The sequence below is a fragment of the Photinus pyralis genome, unplaced genomic scaffold (assembly GCF_008802855.1).
Source record: "Photinus pyralis isolate 1611_PpyrPB1 unplaced genomic scaffold, Ppyr1.3 Ppyr1.4_LG2, whole genome shotgun sequence".
Lineage (NCBI taxonomy): Eukaryota > Metazoa > Arthropoda > Insecta > Coleoptera > Lampyridae > Photinus > Photinus pyralis.
This window is the reverse complement of record NW_022170403.1, coordinates 35,973,447-35,994,488: the sequence shown is the minus strand read 5'-3', so window position 1 is coordinate 35,994,488 and position 21,042 is coordinate 35,973,447. Positions and strand designations below refer to the sequence as shown.

Here is a 21,042-nt window from a genome sequence, read left to right as displayed (position 1 = left end):
GACATTGAGGGATTTATGGCAAATTGGCCAAGAACTGCAACCTGAGATGCTTCATTAAGCAATCTTGGTTGCTTTCTGTTTGACTTAGTATATTATCTGTGTCCATGTGTATAATCTCGTCCTACAGATTTACAATAATTTTCGTTTTGAAAACATTATAAATGTCTGCACGCTATTTGCAATTTATGTTTTAGCACGATGAAAACAAAGAAATTATATCAATGAAAAGTACGAAACGCAATATTAGGTGACTACAACTTTCGTAGCAAGATAACTTTGCAGTTGAGTAATCTCTGACGTACCTACTGCAATTTTCTCCAAAACGATGAAACGATATTTGTAAACTTAGGTAGTAAATTTAATGCACTCTGCAAGTTTACGAAAAAGCAATAACGCACCTAATTATTAATTAAATATTATACCTCGATTTGATTTCAGTACACCATCCATCATCATTATTATGATTTAAACTTCCAACAGGGAAGTTTGGAAACGCTCCATTCACGTAAGTTCTACGTGTAATTATGTCGGCAGTAATAGTCAAAACTTGCACTTAATAGTATATTTATCATGCCATTACTTTAGCCCATTTATTCAATTTATATGAAGACACCCAAATATTTATATTAACGGAGGAATGCATGTACTACTTACGTCCATACTTCAAAGATGAAAACTGTTTTCAAAGTAAGTTTATGTGCAAACCTGAAACAAATAAAACCAGATAAAAACTGTACATATGTCATAATGTTTTAAATTTACATTGCGCACACACATTCGTAATTGAAACTTGGTTTTTAAACTTTTAAGTGCAAACATAATTTTCTGGTTAAAGGTGTGTGTATAAATTATAGCCTCAGAAAGACAAAATGTTTTTTGAAAGGATTAACACGTGAAAACTTTCACCAAAACGTGATATATTATTCAAACTTATTTAATATAACAAAAAATAAAAGTTTCGCGCCTCCGATGACACAATGCGACTAGAAAAACAACAATTTCAAAAGTAAATAGTTTTAGTTCCATGATCACCACAAAGTAGGTATTATACCCATCATGTGTGGAAGTGGATGCTTTTTAATTAACCGATATAGGTTTCTGTTTATCATAGGTTTACTCTTAATTATTTAATTTAATTTTAAATGGGGTGGGGTGAAAAGGTAGGTAGCAGAAAGAAACATTTGAAAATCAATGTCAAACATGTATCTTCCTCGTCGGTGGCCATTCGATTATATAGCGCAAACGTCATGATCATATAAATCATATTTAGTTAGTTCGTTAGTTATTAGAAGGATTCCTTAATTATTCGGGGGGATTATTTTAGATGATTTACATGTACGAAAATAAATTTTTTCCAACAGTACCGTAGTGATTTTTAACGAAAGTCGTTAGTAAAAAAAGGTGAGCAATATATAGGTAAGTAGTTTTTTTTTAATTTTAGGTTGCTGTATATCACACATGGAGATTTCGATGTAACAGTATTTTGGAAAATGCAACCGGCAATCGATAGCCGTCTAATCGTTGTAGCAGCCACGCGGGCGGCCAGGGTTCGATTTCCGGTCGATGCAATTTTTTTTTTAATTTTACATATTTAGCATTTCTACATTGCTAGTGTAGTTAAATGGCGCCTTCGTAGATCCCGGGACTCGTTCGACAAAGTTCTTTTTTTTAGATTTCGAGAAAGTGTAACAAGATTTGTGATAATGGGGGTTTACAGTATAGTTGAATTGCGCAGTTCTAATTTAATAAGCGTGTACCTAAAACCATAAAACATTTTTTTTGACAGTAAAAGTTTATTTAAAAATAGAGACTAATTAGTAAAAAAAATAATGAACATGTGCGGTTTTAAGGGTTTATTCAAAACGATATGATTATGGCGGGCTCTGTGACGTAATACGCCCGACCAATCAGGTCCTAGAACCATTCAGATGACATAACGACTTGGTAATATTGCAGGAGAATGTCATTTGTAACTTGCGTTACCTGTCACAGGCACTTGTCACTTGTCGTTCACTTTCGCCTTAGATGCAGTTAAACATGTCTCTTAAAACGTCAAATCCGACAAACGTCAGACCCTTGCGCAAGGTTGCCGGCTCACTTCTACGTGATTGGTTGTAGGTTTGTGACGTATGTAGACTGAAGCGTTTCAAATACGGACTAAAAACACAGCTATTCAATAATTTATTTTGGGTTTATTTTACTCGCAAATAAAAATTGAGGACACACGGGTCTTTTTATTTTTAATGTACTTTGTAGATCAGAAATAAAAAATGAAGCCGGGATGAACCCATTCTCTCTCGCGTTACAAATTGCGACAACTGTGACTCTTGACCGAATTTACTCAAGACAACCCCATACCATCGTATTTGTAATATAAGTAACGTTATTTTTATATCAATTTTAATTGATAAACTTCTCAGCTCTTCCTTTTATGTCTAAGAATAAACAATATGTGTATACAAAATTTAGTTTAAATCGTTTCAACCGTTTAGCCATGAACCGAGTCGTCTTAGGTGCTACACCCTGTTACACCGAGAGATATCGACAGATTTTGAGCGATGATAAGTAAATGTCTGTCACCGCAATTTTCTGTTTATATAGGTTCCGTTTTGACAGAACAACAGACAAAAGTGTATTAATAAACGTGTGCCATCAATTTAAAAATAATATTGGAGAGAAAAAGTAATAGGGCGCTAGCTATTTGCTTGGTAGCATATAAATACTATGTAATTTTCCAAAAATTGCTAAAGAATTTTGATTGACAAGGTCTGGCAACATGAAATGTCGAATGTATGAACTAAGTCCCAGTTGTACCAACAATATTAGGCCTTGCTTAAAGTTAAGTCAAGATTATTACTTACAAATATATGTAATTGGCAAAAGTGCAAAACCAAAAAGATCTTACGTTTCGGTTAAACTGATGATCTAACTACAGTGCGGTGAAATTAATTTCAAACAAACCAAAATGGAACGGTACGGATGAAAGGTAAATTTACGGAAAAGCTAGATAATTTACCGTATACTTACGACATGCAAAAATGGCAAAAAGATCTCCTATAAATTAAGCGTTTACCATATGTAAAATTCAACGGCGTCTCCTTGCGATAAAGCTTAAAAATTATAAGTGTTTTTACGTACTGCCTGGACGTCTTAAAATCTGGGACCGGTGTCAAAAGTTTTTGAAAAGCGTACCGGATGGATCTCGACTTAATCGGAGGCGGTTACTGTAACCCATTCAATCAATTAGGTACGGCTAATTATACTTATCCAAATAGTCGGAATGAAATTTCCAAATTCGGCAGTCCAGCAATGCCCCTTTAGATCAAATAGCGGGGTCTCCTATCACGCTGATATTTTCCTTAAATTCATAATCATAATCATAAATTTATTAGTAAGTAGAATTGCAATAGCAATTATTTACACGTCAATAAATAATAAAAAATAGTAGATATATATATAACAGACACAGACACACAAGTAATTACAAAGAAAACGAACACATAGCCGTAACAAATTCATGCTCACAGTAGATGACTCTATCCAACAAGAATGCCTTAATCCTGTTTTGAAATTGGCCAAAGTTTAGGCCGCTTTTCATTTGATCCGGAAGGGCGTTGTAAAGTGCTATAGACTGGTACTCCGGGGATGTCTTGTAAAACGAATGGCGTGGTTTGTCCAATCTCAGCTTGTGCTTGCAGCGTGTATCGTATGAGTGGACCTCGCTGCCAGTTATGAAACTTTGTATATGCTTATGTATATATGAGACACAATTATATACATAAATAGAGTAAAGTGTCATTATCTTGTAATACCGAAATACATATCGGCAAGTATGAGTTGGTTTTAAATTAAAAATAAGTCTAATCACTCTTTTCTGCAAAACAAACACACGTTCACGGTGGACACTACCTCCCCAAATCGCAATGTTATATTTAATTGCAGAAAATACGAACGCGTAATACACGCTTATGAGAGCATTTTGACCAAATGAATTTTTCAAATTTAGTATTAAATAGTAGGCTTTGTTGATCTTCCCGCATATGTCATCCACCTGGTTGGTCCAAGATAGTGCGCCGTCGACGTGGATGCCTAAGAACCTGGTCGTAGATACACTAGGGATCACGTGGTTTTTTATTGTAAAGTTAAATTCGTTTTTAGATTTATATCTGGAGTGAATCTCAATAAAAACTGACTTATTGTAGTTTATCGTTAATCTGTTTTTGTTGCACCACGAGTCGAATTGAAATAGCACTTTGTTTACATCACCACGTACATCTTGGATTGAAGCACCACTCACTACCACCGTTGTATCGTCGGCATACATAAAAAGTTTGCGCGACCTTGTCGGTTTTAATGCTGGATTTTGTATACTAAAATCGATTAATAGTTAATTAACGGACATAAAACGGAATAAGATTGATTCTCTCTCTTCCTCCCTGGCAAGAGAGTTTCGGCGCCTATAAAAACCATTTAAATGTTCCTACAGGAACGGTTGCAAACGGCAAATCACATACGGCCTCTTATTTTCCTTAAGAGGCAGCTCTACTAATTTCTACGTAATATTTCCAACTACTGCACAGAAATAAATATTTTCGAAGCGACCTCTTCGTAACAAAGCGCCCAGATAATACAAGGTGGTCATCATAAGGTGGGTAAACTTCAAGGCTGGGAACGGGTGCTTCGTTACACATTGAACATTCAAATGCAGTCCAACAACGTAATCGGCTCCGCTCATGCCGATTAACACGTTGTTGGGACTGCACTCAAATAAATTTCCGGAAAAAATCAATGCACTTGTGAGATGACTAGTGAGAAGTTTGTTGTCTTTACTGTAAAAATTTATGAAGTATATGGTGCATGTAATATGCATTTCATTTTAAACCAATTTGAGGAGTTGGATTAACAATTAACATACATATGTGAGAGGTCCTAATAAGACGTCCTTAGGAACATCATTAGTAAATTGATAGCGCGCAAGATGTCGCATATATCGTTCTCTAGTCGGATTTCCCTCTCACAAAAGAATAGGTATAAACAGTTTATCCCAATCCAAAATAAATAAAAAGGAAAACAAACAAAAAATAGAGTAGAATGATGTCGCACAGAAGATGTTTTGATCATTTTTTAACAGCAAAACTAATTGTATTTTTTCTATATAAACATAAATTTGCAAATGGTAAGATATGTGCTATATAGGTACTTTGCTATCTATTTTCCGGAGAAAGCAATAATCTCATTTGCACATCTTGACTTTAAGGTAAGCTACCTGTATCGGCACAATATTTTCAACGGGTGTCAATAGTTTAAAGGCTGGCTGTTTGGTGGGAATTTAAATTTTAATCCTGAGATTATGAGCACATGCACGTGTATTGAATTGTGAGAATAGTTAAGATAAAAAATAAGAGATTACTGAAATATTTCAGTTACAAATAATGGTGTAAATAACGTTGGCGTAAACTTTTGAGAAACAACAAAACGAAAAGTCTTGTTTAATACAAACCACCCACAACAACTTGAGTATAATTAGAGGTGTGAGAAAGAAGAGACAAGTGGAGGTGTTTCTCGCAATGTAGGTGACAGGAACAGTCGCGTACCACACACTACGTTAATTTAATAGATTAATTTAGTAAGTGGTGCGACGAGGTAACAAGTAAGCTAATTTTCCTTGAAGCTGCAACAACCGCGAATTCTGGCAGGGTGGTGTTCCACAGGAGTTAGTCACACATAAAATGTTAAGTTTATGTTTAGCTATACACACAGTGTTTCCTTGCGTGCAAATTTGTATTAAACTGAAAGAAAACAGTCGCCCGTCTTTCGATTAAGCTTAGATTTATTATGCAAATTTAAGATGTAAGTGCAATCTTCGCGCGGAATAGTTTGTAGAGAAACAGAGCGCCTGTACGGAATGATTATCAGTTTAGGAAGTGAGCTATTGGTAACCTACAGCAAAGATTATGATGGAGAGTTCCCCTTTGAGAATATTTCCGTGATAAAGCAGCAAAGACGTAGTAAAGCGAGCAGACGGGGAACGGAAAGGTTAATTGAAATTCATCCACCTCCATTATTATCCACCTGAACTAGACTGCACCTAAAACTTTATCCAAAGCTAATAGTGTCAGTGACATCTCATTTATATTACAGTCGCTCCGTAAATAACCTATTTAAAAACGAATATGCGAATAACGCCCCGTGTTCGTAATTTTGAGTTGGTGTTGACATTAAAAGATACAATTCGAGCGCCTTCGGATTATTACATTTAACTAAAGCCACCTATATTCAGGAACTATATTATTTCCAAGTTACCTTATGAGCTAAATTAGCCCTGGAAGTTGAATTTGTCTTTGTCTCCATCAACCTCCTAGCGTTATACCAAATTCAAGTTATAATTGCTTTAATGTATGTAGCAGTTTCTACATTTAACATTAAGATATTAAAATGTGTAAGAAGGTATTAGTATCAAGTCGTCAAGGTAATTCCTATAAAACTTTATGTCACCGTTCGCTAGATGATCTTAAGCTGCACTTCAATTGTCAGAGACACAAAAATTTTAAGACTATTACTAAAGTACTTTCAGTACGTTGACCTACGATATATTTTAGTAGAATATGATAAACTTTTCGCGGAGGTCAAATCATTTAACAAATGTTCTTGTATTATATGGCGTGTATCTTTTATTAATAGAAATATCTACACAATGAGCGATCAAAAACTTTAGTTTGAAATGATCGATCGTAAACATCATTCAAATGCATTCTATACAAAGTGATTCGATCGCAAGTAGCTACATTTTAATAGATGGGATTTGTAATCGGTAAATCATCCACCTAACAACATCCAAACAACTGTAAACTACTAGTCTCATGTAGCTACCTGACATATTGCACCTAGTTGCAGCGTCACATCCGCTGACCCCCATTTGCAATATCCGTCGATATTGATAGATTACGTCAGCTTAAAAGCCGACGTTGAACAGATGCATAATTTAGTTTCAGTCCGTTTAAAAGAATACACATAAATATTTTCTGATGTGCGCTGGTCAGCGAAGTGTTTAATTACGAAATTTGTTATTACCTAACAGATTTTTTCTAATTAAAATAAAGTTTTGAACGAGGCGAATTTTTGTGATCTCTCTACCTATAACTTTTACGCCGCCAAGGTTGAATCAATCAAATAAAGTGGATAAGCTTGTTTAACGTTAGTAGACACACATGTAGTATAATTCATTTATTGTGTGTGACCTGGCGAGGTAATAAAACTACTGAAATGTCCTTTTAAAAGTGACCGGCCGAATCTAATGGCGGCCAATCAAAACACATTCATGAAAATACCATTATCGGCAATTGTAACTCGGCAATTGTAAATCTATAAATAAATATAGTTTAAGCAAATCATCCACACCACATTATTTCTTATAGACTTAGTACACACCCTCAATCCAATTGAAACAGTGACCTAGACTTGAAAGATTTATAGATGAAATGGATAAAAATAAAAGGATCTGGTATGATAGAACAAAGACATATTTATTCATTGGCATGCAAGTTTGTTAATGCGCCAGACAAAGACAATTGTGATAAAAAGCCTTTTCCCTATCTTCACAGATAGTACAGTAAAGTTAGACGAAAAAATGGCCAATCCTTGAACTCCAAAAATAAAAAGGTCTGATTGCTGAAAGTAAAGTTGTTCATCACCCTTAGCTCTAAATATGGAAAAAGTCTTATCCGAAATAGCGTCGGGTTTAGGAGGGGGAGGGCGGGAAAGTTGTAAAATGAGCTCATTTTTACGTTTTTTTGTAAATATATCCGAAACCATTCCTTTTATACCAAAATGTGTAAAATACTTTTTTAAAGGAAATTTAATTTTACATAAAATTGGTTATACACATTTCACTATGGTAGAAAGAGTGTACTATGTCGAAAACTGGAAAAATGTGAAATTATTTAAATTTATCAAAAGTATTTGGTAGTGAATGCATTATTACTTGAAGGGAATGTACTTCTGAAATTATATGCAATTTCTGAAGTAGAAAATGGTCTACTATCTAACTATGCTGCGAGTACAAAGTACAAAATACCTCTCTCGACACTCATTGCCCATAGAAAAGGTATTCGTGGTCAAAAAAGCACGACCATGGGCAGAAGTACAACTATCCCTTACGAACTTGAAGTAAAATTATCTGAAGGCCTAAAAACTTTAGAAAAGTGGGGATGGGGATTAAGTAGAGCTGAAGTATTGAGGATTGTAGGAGATTTCGTGACCATAAATAAACTCAAAATTCCATTTAAAAATGGAATGCCTCAAGAAGATTGGTTCTTGGGGTTCTGTAAAAGACACAATTTGTCAATAAAAAACCACAATCCATAGAATATGTTCGCAAAAAATGCATGGATCCATTTATAATTAATCAATATTTTGAGTTACTTAAAAAAACTCTACATGACTTGGATCTGAATGATAAACCACATCAAATTTGGAACCTGGATGAATTGGGTTTCTGTCTAGATCCATCCAAGACCAAAGTGGTCGGAAAAAAAGGAGTAGCATCATCTAGAACAACAGGGGGAGTTGGAAGGGAAAACACAACAGTTTTGATGACTGCTAATGCAGCAGGACGTGGTAAAGCGCCCCCTTTAATCATATTTAAGGGTAAGCATATTTGGGACGAATTGGTTGCGGCTGACGGCGATGGTTTTCCGGGTCCAACCTATGCCGCTACTTCAAACGGGTACATGGAGTCCGATATTTTTCTGCGGTATTTCGAGAAAATGTTTCTTTCGCATATTGGTGAAACAAGACCCGTTTTATTGATATCTGACTGACATGTTTCACATGTAGATGAACGCCTTGTAAGGTGCAATTCAAAATAATGTAACAAAAGCAACTGTTGGTAGACGTGGCCTACTTCGATTTGACGTCCATTTTGAGGGTTACAATCAGAGTTGGACTGGGTCAAGCATAGAGTGACCCAGTGACCCGGTGACCCAGTTAGTTTACTGACCCGGTGACCCAGTGACCCGGTGACCCAGTGACCCATCTTGACCCAGTGACCCAGTTTGACCCGGTGACCCATCATGACCCAGTGACCCAGTTGGACCCTGTGGCCCAGCTTGACCCGGCGACCCAGCTTGACCCAGTGACCCATCTCGACCCAGCTTTACCCGGTGACCCATCTTGACCCGGTGGTCCAGTTTAAACCGCTATTTGGATTAAGCTAACTAGTAGAAGAAAATGAATGAACACCAGTAAACAACTGGCAAGCCCTGAAGCAAAGAAATGAAGGAAGGAACTGTTTAGAAATAACATTACTATAATACAATTTGGGACATGGAAGGTTTTTTACGGCAGTTATTAAAGCAAACATCACAGAAATGGCAGTTGTCCAGCAATCGAGTATTATTTTCAACAAACCAGCATTAAGTTTCTTTTATTTCATAATCTGTACACTTGAACCGAGGTCACTGACTTAACTGCGTTATTCGATCAAACTAGGTTACTGGGCCAAATTGGGTCGCTGGGTCAAACCGGGTCACTGGGTCAAACCGGATCACTGGGTCAAACCGGGTCACTGGGTCTCACTGAAGAGAATATGACGTGACCCAGCGACCCAGTTTAATTCAGTGACCCAGGTGACCCAGTTGACCCAGTGACCCAGTCCAACTCTGGTTACAATGTGCAATAAATGACCAAAATGTAATACTTCTACCTTAGTTTACTGATGTTACTTATTATATTAAAAAAGTTTGTAGTATCCTTAATGTTCATTAAAAATATGTGAAAAATAGCCACTTATTGAGAGAACTCTGCATTTTTACACACATGCCCCACATTGACACCCATTTAACTTGGTAGTAAATTATCAAACGGAAACACCCTTGCCCCATTTTTAGGGGCTAATGTACAATAGGGACATTTTTGAAAATAATAAATCATTACACGTGCTTAAAAAATAGTTTATCACACCATAGTTCAGATATATGCAGTCTACACCTCACAAGTAACCCCTGATATGGAGTCAAAGTTAGAACTGAAATAGTTTTTGTAGAAATATTATATTTATCTGAAGTATTAAAATTTTGCTTCACACTTACCCGACCTTACCTTACTAAACTCTTGTTTACTCTACAGCTCCTTATATAACGCAAGAAAACGTAATCCACTGGAAGAGCGGTTAAGAGTCGTTAAAAGTGCAACCGAGATAAAACATTCGCTGTCAAATGTATGGCACAACCACGATCCTCCATTCGACGATTTCTTACAAGTTTCAGAGTAGCTGTTGTTTCGAAATTACTGCAACTGTTCCTCGAGACGATTTGGTTGAAAATGTGTCTGCTGCAAGAAACCATTCATTCCTCTCCTCCATCAAGATAAGCTTGGGTGCCTACCTGTATCGGAAGTTTGGATCCAAAGACCTGGACAATCCCTACGCAGCTATGGGCTTTTGTAAACACTTTTGACGGCGACACGACATTGGAGCCATAATAGTTGTCACCCCTTGTAGCGCGGTGGTACCTGACCCCCCGTTTCCTCGTTTGGGAACAAATATTTCAGCTGGGAAAATAAACTCTTACGCGATCTCAGAAATCAAGCCACTGTCCAAAACTGTCCCCGTGCTGAACTGACTGGTGTGGAGATACTACTAGGTGACTTCCGCTTGTTAATGATGTATAATATATGAAAGCAATCAAATTGGCAATACCATGGTGAGCTCCTTGTCACGATATATGCTCAAAACAATGTTTACTTATAATTCGGAAGACTTAATTACTCATTAACACCCGGAACAAATAAAAAAATAGAAAAAAATTAATTGGCGGAGTAATGGGTCAAATCATTTAGCATTTTAAAAGAAGCTAGATAACGGTACCTACCCCAAAACTAGGCTAGCGTTATGACGTCCGTCAGCTGCCTTCTAAACTCAGGTAAGTTCTCGATTTTTATTAGACGTCCTTTAAGCAAATATTTTGAGCATTTCCTGAAATATTATGAACTATATACGGCTACTTGTGTTTAACCCACATTTTTGCTACTGAATAACGATTTTCCCTCGGATTTTCCCTATTTATTTCAATTTTTTTCTCATCAAAGATAACTAAGTATGTATTTTTCTAATTAGAAAAAATAAGGAATTTATTGGTGCAAAAAATATTATACATGCCATTTGAAAAAATAAACTTTGGTGCCGTATCTTAAAAACTAGGCAGGCTATGGAAAATATAAAAATACCCCATTACTAAGAGACTATTTTTACATAACTTTTACTCTTTCAAAATTGTTTTGATATTCCCACAAAAAACTAAGCTCTAAAGCAAACACTTTTTATTGCTTTTTGGACTTTTGCGCTGTTGTTTAATATCAATAACAATATTTAAACTCGAAATAAATACTGGAAAGTTGTTCACAAATACGACAAAAAAAGTATAGCACCTAGAATACAACGCTGTGGAACACCAGCTGTGACAGATATACAAATACTTCTTTCCCCCTATTTTTTGTATTCTTTCCAACACATAGTAAGCTAACGCGAGTAAATCGAGATGGTATGAGAAAGAGCATAAATTTTAAGGCCATCACAGAAATATGTAAGTCAAAATTAAGTAGTATCGAAGCGGGAGGTCTTGATCGGAAATCAGTTGACACTTTGACAGAGGGCCGTAAAATTGAAGTGGAAAAATCCAGAAGCCCGGGCTGGACGTTTTGTTATAACTACAGCAAGCAACATATGCTCATGGATAGCAGGATTATTTCCACGGTCCACGCTTTCTATATTTGAATTGAAAGAATCTTTCAAAATCGTTAAACTGCATGCAATTCTTTGTTGTTACCTTTTTTTGGGTATATTATGGAAGGGACGGCCCAGACCCGAATCCAGACCGGCCAGTTCATGGGTCGCATTTTTTCGTACTACTTTATATGGGTCAGATTAACCAGATGTACCTATATACTTACATCTATTTTGGTTTGTACACACGTTTGTATTTTTCCGATAATCCGTCCATAGATTACGCGAAATGGAAAGGCACCACAGAAACTAAATTATTACAAAAATTTGTACGCACTGCACATCTTTAAAAACAATACCGAGCGTCCGAATCAAGTTCCTTAATTCAAATGTCACAAGAGCTTTGCAATTAAGGAAAACGAAATTAAATGCATTATAAATCATAACCATTAGAAAAGTTTATTACTTTTTACGTTAACTACGTCGAGACGCTACCGTCATTTTAAAATACGACTACAAGTGGTTCTGAATAGTATCGATTACGCAATGACATAAATCATAATTATGGTTGTACTTACACGCATAACTGTAACTTTAAATAAATCTCGTAAAGGGTCTGTGCCGAAACTGTTTTAGTAGTTAATGTGTTGTTAAATTAAAACGGAAACGAATTATGTTCAATCTTTTTTTATTTGTCAACGAGAATGGTGTTTTTCGTTATGCTACAAATGGTACTACGAGTATATTCATAGCAGTACAAATGTTCTCGTTGTCTTCCATTTATTGTGAAATTAAAAAGGCGTTAATTGTGCTTAAGATCTCCAACTCGTAGTGTGGTGTTAAATTTATAAACAGGTAAATAATTTCAAAATTGTTTAGTGAATCTACTAGCAAAGGTGGACACACGTTATGAGGTTATCAAAGAATTATTTTAATAAAAGAAAGTTAAATAAGTACATGTACATGTATCAACCAAAATGCGTATGCGCAAAACAACATTTTGAAAATGTCGTTAATTTTACTTATATTCGTAGTGTTTACATATAAAGTTTCATTTAAATATTAAAATAAAAAAGTTATAGCATCGCACATGCGTTGAACCCAATTTTTGACACTGCGCATGCGCAAAACCAAAAAATATGGGTATGCACGGAATCCTTAGACCAAGCCCTTTGAAATGTGTCCTATATCGCCAAAATCGGTTCAGTGGTTTAAAAGGAGTACGTGTAACGAACAGACGTCAAAGTGCAGACAATAGCAATTTTCCACTTTGAGGAAAATATGCTAACAAAAGTGGGAAACTGTTGTGCGGGAGTGCACCATCGTGTTGTGTCGTATATCGTTGTATTCGTAATAAAAAATACTACTAAATACAGTGTGTACTTTTTTACGGCCCATATAGCAAATAAAGTTGATGATGATTTCTGCTAAAGGAAGTGTTGTATTGAACATCTCTCACCGACGGTTTGTAGAGCTCAAAAAATGGTAATGAAGAAGTGTTTTTATTTTTCTCTTCTGCTCAACATCAGCAAAAAAAATGAAATCGGCAAATTTCGGTTTTCCTGGTATATCTTCGGAAGTAATCGAAATTCGAGTTAACAGATACGATTGATTTTTTCAAAAAATTGAGGTCCAGTAAAAATCAAAAATCGCAGACTTAAGTTATGTTTCCTATGAAACGTATGACGCAATGCACCGCCTCAATAGAAACCAATGTTCTAACCTGCATGCGGCGGCCGTCTCCAGTTGCATGCGTAAAAACCACACCGCGTCTGACGCACACGTCAGACGCTTCATAGGAAACGTACCTTTAGAAGACCGTGACTCTGCCGTGTTACTAATCCTGAAATGTACTAACATACGCCGAAAGCTCAAAGTTAAACTTCTTTTGTGTTAAAAGAATGACCCGTCAATTTTCAAAATTTCAATCAAAAGTAACTTGATTTTTTTTAATGGAACTACCACATTTTATATTGCATCAAATGCAGGATTTAATTACCTTTCTAGCGATATAAGCATGTTGGTATTTTATTACATATTTTTACAATATACATAATTCAACAATTTCTAATAATTCTCAGTATTATTCGATTTTCAAAGCGTCTCAGAAATCAGTACGTCGTTGTTTTTCATAGCTCATTTTAAAAGATAAAATTATAAATTTTGCATTTAAACCAATAGTAAATCAATTTGAGTAGTAAGGCATGAAAAGTCATATTGGAAAATATTTAAACGAAATAAAAAGAAACAACATCTGGCACTTTGGTTCATTGGCATTTATAATAAATTCTGTTGTTGGTTGTTCGTTAAAGTTTGTTGGAAAAACTTTAAAATCCATAGTGAAGAGCACCGCTTAAATTTTTTTCAAAGTATGTGGTTTCCGCACGATGGTGGCCCACCTCAATTTGCTGTAATCGTTAAAAAATTACTGAACCAACAATTTCCTGAGAGGTGGGTAGGTGGACGAAGCGGTATAAATTGACCAGTGCGCTCTCCAAACCTTACAGCACTGAGAAATTCTTCTTATAAGGGATACGTGAAAGGGACTGTATACAAAGAAGTCAGAACAACAAAAGGGAATATAAAAATGTGCATATGTAATGCTTTCGCATCCATAACGTCAGCTATGTCTCGTCGTGTCAATTAAAGAATCCTTTTCTAAACACATTGGCAACTGTTTGGTATAGCATGGAAGATATTTTGAAAATTAATTAAAATAATTGTTGTTTTCCTTTTTACTTTTGGCTTGGCGTTTATAATTTTTCACGGCTTACTAATTACTGAGAGGCTTTAAAATCGATAAACACTGTGAAGGAGGGATTGTTGAATTACAAAAAAAAATACGTAAAAGATAAATACCGACATGCTTATATCGCTAGAAAGGTAATCAAATCCTGCATTTCATACAATAAAAAAAACTTTGTAGTTCCATTTAAAAAAATCAAGTTACCTTTGATTGAAATTTTGAAAATTGACGGATTGATTTCTTTTAACACAAAAGAAATTAAACTTTGAGCGTTCGCCGTATGTTGTTGCATTTCATGATTAGTAACACTGCAGAGTCACGGCCTTCGATAATTTTGATATACAATTTGTAATGAACCTCTACTTTTTGAAAATATCACAGATTGCGGCTAAACGACTCATTTTAGATATCATGTGTAATACATAAAGTCACACTAAAATTGATCAAGGAATCGAAATATGCAATAATATAATGGGCGTTCCATTTAAAAAATGAAACTAGGATATAAATCACCCTGTATAACAATTGCAATTTTGTTGAAAATATTTTTAGGTTATAGCCTTAAGGGTCCTTCAACATGCCCGACATGTGCGTTAATAAACCCACACTCTTCCACCCACACACTAATGGCCCACCCTGTATACTTGCTATCTGCCTGTCTGGAATTACTAACACGATACCTGGAGAACGGAGATTTTTAAATTCTTGTTTTCGGTAAATGATGAGTAAGATTTGCCCTTTGTGACAAAAATATGTCCAAGAATTGAATTTCATGCATTTTCTAGAAGATCTAAAACAAAACGGAAAGCATAACAGATAGGTATAGGGAATGTAATAAATTCATAGATGTAGAATTTTTTTACACATTTGAAAGTGCAAAAAAATAAAGAATGTTTTATTTGAAAAAATCACCTTTTTTCAAGTAATTCAAATTAACTATTAGTTTTAATACACCCTGTAGAAAGGTGATCAAAATTTAAGTCATTTGCATGTAGCATTAGATCAGTATTGTTGATTTTGGAAAACTTTTTGGAACTGAAGTCAACGGAGTTATAGGTAACTTACAGGGTATTTTGAATAACTTAAAATCTTTTGACGCTGGGTATAGGGAAATGCGGTATCAAACGATGTATATAGTATATTTCCGTGTAGATTTGGAAAATGCAATAAAATACAGGGTGTTCTATTTAAAATAAGATAGTTGCTATCCACATCCCGTAAAACACGAAGTGAAACGATCATAATAATATTTTGATCATCATCAATCATGAAAAACTACGCAAATTTTTAAATAATTAATGAGAGCCTGAATACTTTTAGAACGGTTTTCGTGACACAGCCTCATATAAATGCCAAATGTTTGTTAATTATTTTGTAAATGGAGGGGCAAGTAGAAAGTAAGTGGGATTGTGGGAATGTGATGGATCTTTTGGTATTAAACTCTTTAAACTGCCTTTCCATACTGTTTACTGATCTCCTGTCAATACAAAGTGTACTGTACCTAGCAATTTTAACCACTACAACTTCGTAAATTTAAGGAAATGTGTTAAAGAGAGAAAGCATATATCAGATGTCAAGGCTAATAAGTTCGCCGCATTCACCCTACCAAAATAGACGCCGAGTATTTTAGATTTGTTCCTGTAAGAGAAAAAGGTTTTTGTAAGAAGTCGTAAAACGGCGTTGATGCGGGCGGGTTTGATTTACACAACAGAGCTGATCTTTATTCCAGTAATTTGAATTACTACCGTGACTGTTATTAAAGCAATTCGTTGTGAGATGTTTATAAAACCATCCTCAAGAATAGAATTACACCATTATAAGTGCCTTTAATTACCGACATCACTTAGTGACAACCATGTCATTGACTAAACAAGATCAACCTAAATATTTAACGCCGTGACGTATTGCCAAAGAATCCCTCTATCGAGAGAATTACTGTTAAATGTCTTTCATCAACACACTTAGTACTTGTAAGCAAGAGTTAGTTATTATAACAAACGCATTTATAGGTTGTTTGAACAAGTCTTAAAATTCCCTAGACCTGAACCGATTTTAATTTAGACAGTCCGACAGTCATGGAGTGACGAAAATCTGAACTCATAAATTTATCGAAGTTTAGTGCTTCAACAATGTAATTTAATGTGGGGCCATCGAAAATAGCATGCACCTGTGTCTATAATTTCAATTTGTAAAATCCACCAAAGTAGTATTTCTAAGACTATTAAATTCGTGTCAAAATAACTTTTAATACCACAAGGGTTTGCGAATGACCACCCTATCGTAAATTACGAGTAAGATATGTTTACTATTTACGTCAGTTAAAAACTTCAACTGGACACTTGACAAATATTTCAAACAGATTCTTTAAAAAAGCCCTATGATATTAAACAAGATTAACACCTCACCTTTTCTTTCTTTTTTTAAGCTCTACAAATGGACGTTTGGGGAGTACTTTGTATAATTGGATAATTTTGTCTTTATCTTTTATTTTCTCTACGGCTATATGGTTACTTTATAGTCTACAAGTTTAATGCATTTTAAATAATAGATGCTGATGTTATCCCGACCCACCAAAAAAAACTCACTGTATGTATGTACCTACGTAAAGTATTGTCTAAATGAAAGGAATAAAAATTCATTAATTTCTATCTTGATGACGGCAGAGAAAAATTCCGAGACCCGTCTATTTTCTATTTCAAAATTACCTCATAATGTGTTAAAATTTAAAACCCTTAGAGAGAGGGTGGCTACACATCATTTGAAAGGTCTTTTAATTCGCTATTTAACAATATCAACAATCAAATCGGTTGTTCCCAAATAAACCGAACATAGGAAATTAACATGGGAAAAACGTTTTTTTTGCAGATCGTTGCCCCCTAACTTAGAGGGTTTATAATGACACCAATCAAAAGAAGATTTTTTTTCTCATCTATTGATATACGAATTATTTTGTTTTCAGGTGTCATTATTTTATCAAAAATTCCGCAATAAATCCAATTACCAAAATCATGTTAAGCTATGGAAATTTCCTAAAGAATTGAAATAGGTTTTCACACAGACGGAATGGCATGCTCATTAAAATGCACGGAAAACAAATATCGCGTACTAGAGTAAAGCTGTAAACGTTGTTTATTATAAATACTTTTTCCTCAGTGAACCGCATTTTACAAAAAAATTAATGCCAGTTGTTATAAACTGATATTGATTTCGACGTTTGAATCTGCTTTTTGTCTTACTAGTAATGGTTTAACATGATTTTGGTAAGTGGATTTATTGCCGAATTTTTTTTAAAATAGTGAGAAATACACCTGAAAATGAACCAATTCGTATATCATTAGGCGAGGAAAAAAAACTTCTTTCGATTGGTGTCATTATAAACCCTCTAAGTTAACATGGGAAGCAACTATGTACAAAAAACCTTTTGCCATGTTAATTCCCTATGTTCGGTTTGGGAATATAATTCACCCGGTACACTAAATCAAATAAATCCCACCTTTTTAAAAATCTGTATTTGGTCACTTTTTTCGATAACAAAACAATATGACAAACCTGATCATGACATTACTGAAAAAACGGATATAAATCACTCGTAAGGAAATTTTTTACCACATCGCCCAGTGATTAAAGAAGGTTCAACAGTAGTAATACAGCAATACAACCAGTGTTTTCCTCCTTGTATCAATGCCTGGGGAAGGATTTAAATCTAATAGAACTTATTCCGGCTTCACTAATAAGATTCAGAAAAAATGAAATAAGAATCTTATCTGACAAAAAAGGCTTTTCTGCAAATTACCTTAAATGAGAAAGACCGCCGAATTAGGCGGAAGTTTATCGGCGACGTTCAACAACCAGCTGAAACGATGCACGTTGATATTTTTGGAAAAATATGACGTTTCTAGAATCTTGAAATTCGTGACCTGATTTTTATTGTTATACACAATTTGAAATGTTTTTATGTTCTCGTCTTTTCTTACACACAAAATTATGAGTTTTTATTCAATTTTCTTTCCCATTTGTGTCCACGTCCACTTTTGACATGAAAGTAACGGTTGCTCTGCTCGTGAATATGGAGTAAGTCAAGATTGCAGTCGCTTCTCGACTTCTGTTGCTAAGTAAGGCCGGCGTTGTTATTACGAAAAAACAGCAAAAATAATTTTTTTTAAATTTTTCTTTGCGTTCAATTAATATAATGTCCACCTTGTTAGTAGATATCGCGACATAGACAGCCTGCTACAAATAACTACCGAAACATTTTTTTACTTAGTGATGACTCATGGCGTCACAACTGACAATACACCGATGATTACTTGCAAATTAAGGAAAATCCTACTATACTCCAGTTCCACTTGTGACAAAAAAAGGGGGATATTGTTATATTAAGAGAATGTAGGGATAGGTTAATTCAATGACTTTGTTGCTTTATGCATTATAAGTATATAGGTAGGTATGCCTAAATTTGATCAACACGCAATTTTTTAAGTCTACTTTTCCATAGTGACGGAGATGATACTTACACTGAATTGTGGACTGCATAATAGAACAATTTATGAACAATATCTGCATGAAACTACCTTGAATTAAATTTGGGTACAAACAAACGGAAGAAAACGCCACTATGTTTAATTGGTGAAAGGTAAGGAAACCATTCATTTGCACCGTCTGCATATACCTATTCGCATTTTTCAGTCGATTAGGTGAGTGAGGGATCTGCGCTATTTATTCAACCTACGACAATTTCCAGACTTTGGTAATTTTATTACAACTGACGCAGTAGTGTCTGCAATGCATGTATTTTAATGTTCCCATCTCTGAGGTCGAGCTTAACGACATATCAGCTCATTGCACCTTGTCGCAAATGGACTCGTTGTCGGTAGCGGCACTAGTCGTGACTCAATAACTTCTTTAAAATGTAAATTACCTTACATTGAACTTCCTCTTTTCATTTAGAATCTGGTTTTTTTTATTACTATCAAACTTAATGCACTCCATTACACACGCGTTTTGCCACATTCATAGACTCATTTATTCCGGCGCGGGGGTAATTCTGTTTGCATTTCGATCTTTGTTTCACCTAGGGTAGCAGTAACACCTCACGGCCAAAGTCCAATTAACGATGACAAAGATTTTAGTATGCAAATTGGCATCACTCGTTGCCATGGCGATTTCTAACGCGGTTGGCAGGTGAGGGATCCAAGTATAATTATTCCATTGTCTTTTGTAATAATGTCGGATATTCAGTTCTACTTTTAATGGAGATTAAATTTATTTCTGGAATATTTTAAAATTTGTAGAGTACAAATAGGTACGTAATCTGCCATCAATTTCAATGGGATGAACTAATGTTAGGTGTCTACGCCCACAAGTGTTTAGTAAAGGAATTGATCTGTAAGAAATGAGTATGATTAATAACATTCTTAAAGAAGTAGGTGCTTGAAAAATCCTATAACGGGAAATTGTGCACGTAAAACGTTAATAAAAGTTTATCGCAGTATTAAAATTAAGAAATTCGATTAAAAACTTTCCCACCTGAACCTATCATGAGGCTTTACGGCTCCTCTAATCTTTTAAAACGACCCTATGATGCCTTAATCTAATAACGGTCATCATTAAAATGGCGAGCGTAAGATAAATTCAACGGTTATTGTTACGACGTACATAATTACTAGGAGAAAATTAAGCAAAATTGATAATAAGCGAAAGACCTCATGCTTGTTCGACGAACTACTGGTAAAGTATAATGACGATAATAAAGCCGAAAAGAAAAATTTTGTGGGAACCGGTAATAAAATTAAGGGGGAAAGGTGAGAACCGGTGGACAGATCCTTTGAGGTCAACGCGTGTCCGTTTGGGATGAGAGGCGACTGGACCATTTGGAGAGACTTAATTAAGAGCAGTTGCTATAGTTACTAATTGCACAACGGAGGTGTCCTGCCTTTCACCTCGAATGGGTCAAAGGATAAACACGAACTCATTACCCGTAACCCTAAGGTTGACCTTCATTTTAAGCTCTTATATATGTTTAGTTTTAAAGAACAGCACCGCTTCGTGGTCTTATAATTATTACGAAAGTATCTGGAAGCTCAAAAGCAGAATAGAGCTATCTGTCAGCAATGCCGAAAGTAAAATAAACGCATTGGCAATTTTATCTCATAATTAAATCGTTACAGGTGTATTTTCTTCGCTTATAGTTGTAGCTGTCACAGTCGCACACAAGCGCTATCTAGGACTCCATTGCCATTTTTGCTTATCCTAATGGGCCCTTGCTATAGCATTGTGCGCATTTTTACTGCACTTTCACTTTGAAAAAATAAAAAGTGCACTTTTGCGCTCCTTATGTCTGTCTGTCTGTCTGAGTGACAAAGACTCCGGAACTACACCACTTACAGACTTGGTATTAGTGTCATTCGATCAGATCAGAAATTAAAAATTATTTCATGTTTGTATTCTCGTTAAGTCATGAAATGTCCATAAGGGCTATTAAAATCGAAAAAACAAATTTGAAAAGCACTCTTCGCCTCTTGCTGAGGCTTAACGAATTTTGTTAAATTTGTACTTCATACATTTTTTTAATGCAAAT

At 35.2% G+C, this 21,042-nt stretch overlaps 1 long non-coding RNA gene across 1 annotated transcript in view; it reads right to left on the bottom strand.

Moving 5' to 3' along the window:
* LOC116163529 overlaps positions 1 to 12,735 on the bottom strand; it is a 34,988-nt gene extending 22,253 nt beyond the window's left edge. Inside the window, exons 1-2 of the long non-coding RNA XR_004143756.1 lie at positions 11,947 to 12,735; positions 655 to 705 (exon numbers count right to left, since the gene is read on the bottom strand). This is a non-coding gene — a long non-coding RNA (uncharacterized LOC116163529). The remainder of the gene's footprint in view (positions 1 to 654; positions 706 to 11,946) is intronic.
* Positions 12,736 to 21,042: the final 8,307 nt, after the last annotated feature.